Genomic DNA, 7,433 nt, shown 5'->3' with positions numbered 1-7,433 from the left:
AAGTAAAAGAAAAGTTAAGGACAAATAAGCACAAAGTCAGAAAACCCAAGGAAAATAAAGTTTGGACACTCCGCTTCGATGGGTCCAGATGCAAATCAGGAGCCGATGCAGGTATTGAACTAATCAACCCAAAAGGTAGGTCTTTCTATGCCACATATCGATTGCAGTTTAGATGTACTAATAATGGCACAAAATATGAAGCCTTGATTCGAGGACTTCTCTTTGCATTGGAAAAAGGAGTTACTGCTCTTATAATCGAAGGGGATTCTCAACTAGTGATAAGACAAGTAAAATCCATATACTCATGCAACGACAAAAGATTAATCACTTACAGGAAAAGGGTATGGGATATAATGGATGACTTTGAAGCTCTAAACATCAAATCCATTCCAAGAAGAAAGAATGTGGTAGCAGACGCCCTTGCAATTTCAGCAAGTGCTTTACAACCAGTAGAAAGAAAAAAGTTGAAAAGATTCTCAGTTGAATTAGTTGTCGTTCTTTCCATTCCCGACAATATCACAAACTTTCAAGTCTTTCAAGATGATCAACATATACTCAAGTTTATTATGTGTAGTCGCCATTTCCAAGGACAAGAGATTGATGATACACCTGAAGACAAGCTCGAAGATGATGAGCTTGAGGATGATGATGGAATCCTTAATTTGAAAACCAACAACATTCCGAAAGGGATGGTTGAACTTGAACGCATCTTCGACCGTGACGAATCAGCACTCCATAGAAGGGAAACTCAAGAGAAAGGAATCGAAGAATGTGGCTCATACAATTTAGGCACTGATGAAGAACCAAAAATGGTGCAAATAGGAAAAGCATGCAACCAAAAGGAACGGGATGACATGCTCAAGTTGCTCATCGAGTATAAAGATGTCATTGCTTGGAGCTATGAAGAATTGAAAACTTATGATCCTGAGATTATCACACATGACATCCCATTAAAGCCAGATGCTAAACCTTTCCAGCAAAGACAACGATCGGTAAATCCGATAATTGAACCACTAATTATGAAAGAAGTCAAAAAACTACTGGATGCTAAGATCATATTCCCTATTCATCATTCCACCTGGGTAGCAAATTTGGTCCTTGTATGAAAAAAGACCGGAGAGATTCGCCTTTGTGTTGACCTTCGTAACTTGAACTTGGCATCTCAGAAGGATAACTACCGTCTACCCTTGTTAGATGAAGTGTTGCAAATCGTTAATGGTTCAAAGATGATGTCATTTTTGGACAGTTACTCAGGATATAACCAAGTGATGGTTGATGAAGAAGATAGGCTAAAGACTGCTTTCACGACCAAGTGGGGAATGTTTGCCTACAGAAGGATGCCTTTCGGGTTGATTAATGCAGGAACTACATTTCAACGAGCAATGGATGAAGCCTTCAAAGGATTGATAAACAGGTGTAAAGTCATCTACATGGATGACTTGACTGTCTTTTCAAAGGATCGAAGTACTCATATTGCTGATCTAAGGCAGGTATTCAATAGATTTCGCAGGTACGACATATCACTCAATCCCAAAAAATGTTTGTTCGGTGTTACTAAAGGAAAGCTCTTGGGACATGTCATTTTTGAAGTTGGAATTTCCATTGATCCAGATAGAGTTGAGTCTATTTTGAAGTTAGCACCTCCTCATAGCTGGAAGGAATTGAAATCTTTTTTTGGAAAGATAAACTTTGTATTCAAATTCATAAGTGGTTTCGCAGAGATAGTGCGCCCCCTCAATGATTTACTCAAAAAAGGGGCTAAAATAGAATGGGTACCAGAGATAAAGAAATCCTTCCAAGATATTAAGGTTGCCATCTCCACAGCCCCAGTTTTGGTAAGTCCAGATTACGGGTTACCTTTCAAGATCTATTCCTTTGCTTTCGAACATTCTTGCGTAGGGATCTTGACACAAAAAAGAGAAAAGGAGGATGAACGACCCATTGCTTTCATGAGTTCTCCTCTAAAGAACGTTGAGTTAAAATATTCAAATCTTGATAAACAGTCCTTTGTGTTAATCAAGGCAGTAAAGAAGTTCCATCACTACATACTCAGAAGTAAGGTGTATGCAATTGTACCTGACCCAGTAGTAAAAACGCTTTTGATGCAGAATGAACTTGGTGAAAGAAGAGGAAAGTGGATGGCAATACTTCAAGAATTCGATCTAGAGATTCAACCTATGCAATTAGTCAGAGGCCAAGGATTATCCAAAATGATCGCTGACAACCAAGAAGGAAGTCAAAAGGAATTCAAATTTGATTATGAAACTGATGAAGATGATCTAAAGAAGATGGTTGTATCACAAGTTGATATCAATCAAGGTGTGGTGACAGATGTGTGGTACCAAGATATTGTCTATTATCTCCTACAAGATCAATGCCCCAAGTGGATGAACAGTTCGCAACGTAGGGGACTTAAGATGAAATGCGAGTCTTACAAGTTACTTGGTAACGAGTTGTATAAAAGGAACTACGAGGGGATTTATTTGAAATGCTTAGGACGTGAAGAAGCTAAGGATGTCCTGGAATAGTTTTATGATAAGTATGGTACGGGACACAGTTCAACAAAAGGCACAACACACATGATTTTAAGATCGGGTTATTTTTGGCCCTCAATACTCAAGGATACGTTTGAACATGTGTGTTCCTGTCATACATGCCAAACTAGTGCTAACAAAGAGAGGCACCCAGCAATGCCACTGCAACTGATATACAAGGTGCGCCCTTTCGCAAAGTGGGGACTAGATTTCATTGGTCTAGTGAACCCACCGTCATCAACTGGACATGCATTCATCCTTACAGCTACCGATTACTGCACACGATGGATGGAGGTTGAGATTTTCAAAAATTGCACTGCTAAGGTGGTGATAGACTTTTTGGAAGAACATATTGTTACTAGATTTGGAATGTCGTTTGCTCTTGTATGCGACAATGGATCTGCATTTGCATCTGCATTTTTGACACAATGGGCGTTTGAAAACAAAGTCATCATCAGATTCTCTTCAAATTACTACTCGCAAGGAAATGGGGTAGTAGAGTCTACAAACAAAAATTTGATCACTGTGATAAAATGACTGTTGAAGGAGAACCCTAGGGATTGGCATACACAATTGAAATACGCCTTGTGGACAGATCAGGTCAGAGTAAAAAAGGCCTTGGGTACTTTTCCCTATTTACTTGTTTACGGGTAAGAACCGGTATTCCCGCTCAATCTCAAGATTCCTGTTTTAAAATTCATGAGTGGGTATGATGATGACACTGACAAAGTACAAATCCGATTGATGAATCTTCTAGAAATAGAGGAGAAACGAACAACTGCATTAGAACACATGGCTAAACATCAAGCCGTTGTGAAGAGATGGTTCGACAAGAGGGCCACGATAAGATCCTTCAGGATTTCTAACCTAGTCCTACTTTGGGATAAGGTGAGAGAAAAGCCGGAAAGCCATACCGAGTTATATCAGATTACGAAAATTCTCGGAGAAAACACATTTAGGCTAAGTTCCTTACAGGGGGAATTTCTACCTTTGCCCGTAAATGGGAAATTTTTGAAACATTATTTTGAAGCCTAAAAGGAAAAAGAAAAAAAAAAAAAAAAATTAGTTAAGTTTCATTTCCGCATGTAGATTAAATTTTCATTTTGGCCAGAGTGTTTAATTCTGCAAGTGTGTTTCTTTTTTTTTCAAGTTGTGTGTTTGCTTTCAGTTGTGTGTTTTCTTTTAAAGTCAGGTCAGTCCTAGGGGGTAAGGTGTACTTGGGAATTTTCTCAAGATTTCACTAACCAATCTTTGGTCCTTATTTCAGGAGGAGGTATTTCTTTGTCAAAACATTTGGACGATTGTGTGTTTTATACCAACCAAGCAACATACATCTCTCATGGAATTAAAGGGACTTTTAGTCTAGAAATCAGAAGCCTAGACTAACAAACTCTTAACACTTTGCAAATTTAAAGATTTGATGGTGTTAGGTGTTGTTCAATTTCAAGTCAAAGATGACGAGAAATGATCCAAATTCTGACCGGTTCAAACAGGAGGGGTCTCCTCGAAGGGTTGCTAAGATCATTGTTTGGCGTAAGAGTTTCTTAAAAAGTTCTAAAAGAGGAATGCAAGGGATGTTCATAAGAGATCGAATCCAAGAAACGACACTGATGTTCTGACTGCATAGTCTAAGCGTAGTCAGGATACAAAATTCTAAAATTTAAAAAAAAAGAAAAGAAAAAAAAAGACAGTGTTAAGTCTGAAGAATTTTAAAGATCTGAAATGGCTAAAGATACGTTGCAAAACAAAGTGTCTTGTATTCAAAAGTATTGTTTCATCAAAAGTAACATGTTGAATGATATAGAGCAATTATGCAAAAGGCCAAAAATTAAAAGAACGTGACATCCCGCCAAGAGCCCTCGAACTGATTCTCTTATCTGGTCAAGCAATTGATTGATAAAATGCCTTCATGGAGATCCCAAATGAATGAGCTGGGAGGAGTGGAAGATTGTTTCAAGTTGTCAGAAAACTCTGATTGATTGCAGCCTGACACATCAAAAGGAATGAATACACAATGCACACACTGAGCTGGAAGGTTTCAAGTTTTGAGATTTAGACTAAGAAGTCATCCAAAAGACGCTTGGAATGTTCGAAGCTTGGTTGGTGTTTGACACACATCGGAGAAATGTTTGCTGATGAAGAAATGCCTTGGTCATTTCTTCCTTTTTTTTGGGGCTATTTGTTGTGGTATCCACAACACACGCCCCATTCCTCACTAGGAATGGGGACCCCCTACTTTCTTCCGACTCTCGGACTCATAGTTCAAGAACTGGAAGAAGGAGAAAGTCTCCTTTGAGTCAGTTAGGGTAAAATTGAAAGTTTAAAAAAAAAAATCGTGTGCACACGCATATCGAGGCGTGCACGCTTTGTAAAAACAAGCAAGGAAAGGGGGTTATAAATCCCCCTCCTTCCTCCTTGTCATTATCATTTCTTCACTTCTTTTTTTTAACTAAGAGAGGAAAGTGAGAAAACTCTCCCCCCCCCTTCTCTCTCCATTTACATGTTGTTGCGTGTGCCTTTAGGGCTGCATGCGCGTCGTGCCGCCATGGGGCACGCCTTTAGGGTTGCGCGCGTGCCATGCCGCCATGCCGCCCTTTTTGGACGTGCGGCGCGCGTAGCCGCTGCGTGCGCGCCGCACTACCACGCCGCCCTTTTTGGACATGTGGCATGCGCGGCCGCGGCCACCGCCCTCCTCATTTATTTTATTTTATTTTTTTTTAATTTTATATCTGATCAAAAAACCGAAAAAATTATTTATTAAAAAAAAAAAAAAAAAAATCATAAGTAAAATAAAATTGGTTTTTGAATATCGCTTTTTTTTAATGTATCCAATAATTAATCATTTTTTTTTTCTTTGTGACGTGCAGGTAATACAATCAAATGGCATCCACATTCGGATCAATAGCAAAGCCAGTTGTATACAAGTTCCAAGGCGTAACCTCAAAGTCACGATTACATAATGAACAATCTAAGATCAAAGACACAGAACTTGGACACATGGACTTGGGAGAATTTTTGAGGGTTTGTAACAACCCAACTGAAAGATCTTCTTTGAGGTCCGCCTTAATACGGTCTAGATTGGTAAATGCAGCATCACATCCTGAGACTATTCAGTCAGCTGAATTGATTATGACCTTATCCTGACATTTTGTTCCCGAGGAAAGGGTGGTAAAGAGCGTCACTAGGGAAGTAGTCTTGGATCTACAACCTGATAATATCGAGAGAGTCTTTCACTTACCTAGAGTTGATCAGTTTATCAGGCTCTCATATGAAGCAGTTGAGAGGTGGCATAAGGATCATCACCAGGAGGCCATGGACATCATATATTCCTCATACTTCATTGGGAAGCCATCTCGGGGAAAGACGATCAGCAAAGTAGATATGGCTCGAGGATACATGAGGGATGACATTGGATATTCAATCATTCTCCTAAGAAGAGTTATGGGATTGCCTGCAGCAGGTCATCTTGCTCCATTCATGGTTAATTTCATTGAAACCATCAAACACGCAAAGATGCCACTGGATTGGGCTACCACACTTAGTGAGAACTTGTGTGATCAGTTGCAGATAGTAAAGGACAAGAAGAAGTTCTATATGACTTCTTATGTGATATATCTACTTGCAGCAAGAGCCACCAACTATCCCGGGTTGTACAAAAAGGGCAATATGCAAGGTCCTAACGCATGGCCATATATAGTTTATCCTCAGCTAGTTAAGAAAAAGCTCTTGCTGGAAAGCAAAGAGTACAGGATTGTGAATGATGCCTTTATCTTTTCCATTATTCGATTCATCGAAGGTGATTATGGAAAGAGATTGTCTGATAAGGCCAAGGCACAGGTCACAGCTCTCGATGCATATTTTATCCAGTTTCGGACATTCACATACATTCGGGTTGGTGGTGCATCTATCCATCCAAAGAAGCTCCCAAGGTACCCAAGTGACAAGTTGGTTCTGATGGAAATTTATTGGCAGATTGAGTCAGCCTATGAGAGGATCAAGAAACAACGAAGGCCTTGTTGGGATTGGCCTTTTGTAATAGGGGCATATCAAGTAAAGAGAAAGTAGGATATCTCGACTTTCGAGTGGGAGTGGGAGAACTATCCTCTTGAGGAATATAACTCTCCCCGACCATTCTTTGACAGTGTTGGTAAAGTGGAAAATTTGGCAGGAAAAGAGTTCTACCATGAGGACGCCATTAAAGATCATTGGATGAATGCCACAAATGACTATGATGTTCGTATCAGGGACTATTATAGAATGACTTTGTATTTAGCAAAGAAGGCTCTCCATTTGACCATCCTGGATGAGATAAGGCTACAAGATTCGTAGGAGCTACTAGATCCCTTATTCAATACAGATAAAGTTGGCGAGAGGCCCATTCTGAATGCAAAAATTGATAGAGAGGAAGGAGATGATATTAATCATCGAGCAAGACATGTCATCAGAATGACAAAGAGTTGGATCAAGAAACCCTTTCCACTTGATCCAATTTCGGATACAGTGATATTCCATATACATGCTCACCCAAAAAAGGTAAAGGGGAGGAAAGTCACAGTTCCTATCTTTGCGCTCCAGTCTCCTATCAGGCCAAAAACGGTCTACCAGCTTGATCGTCCAGTGGGATATTACCATCCACCAGAGAAGAAGAAAGAAAAGAGGAAGAGAGCCTCTCCTCAGAGGATCTAGACAGAGCATGTTGAAGAACAGGCCCCTTTGCAGCAACATGAATCTACTCCCCAGGACCCCCAAGACTCTGGGATTTCTCATATCAAGGTTGATTTTCCATTACCTCTTGTTTTGTCAAGCCAGCAAGAGGAGGGAGAGATTCTAGAGACATCCATTCCTCTGATGCATCAAGAGCTCGCTTCTCCTATGGCTCCATAGAAGCAAAGGAGGGTC

This window comes from Cupressus sempervirens, chromosome 9 (genome assembly GCF_028749045.1).
Source record: "Cupressus sempervirens isolate cs-2001-9-10 chromosome 9, ASM2874904v1, whole genome shotgun sequence".
NCBI lineage: Eukaryota > Viridiplantae > Streptophyta > Pinopsida > Cupressales > Cupressaceae > Cupressus > Cupressus sempervirens.
Note: the sequence above shows the minus strand (reverse complement) of the source record.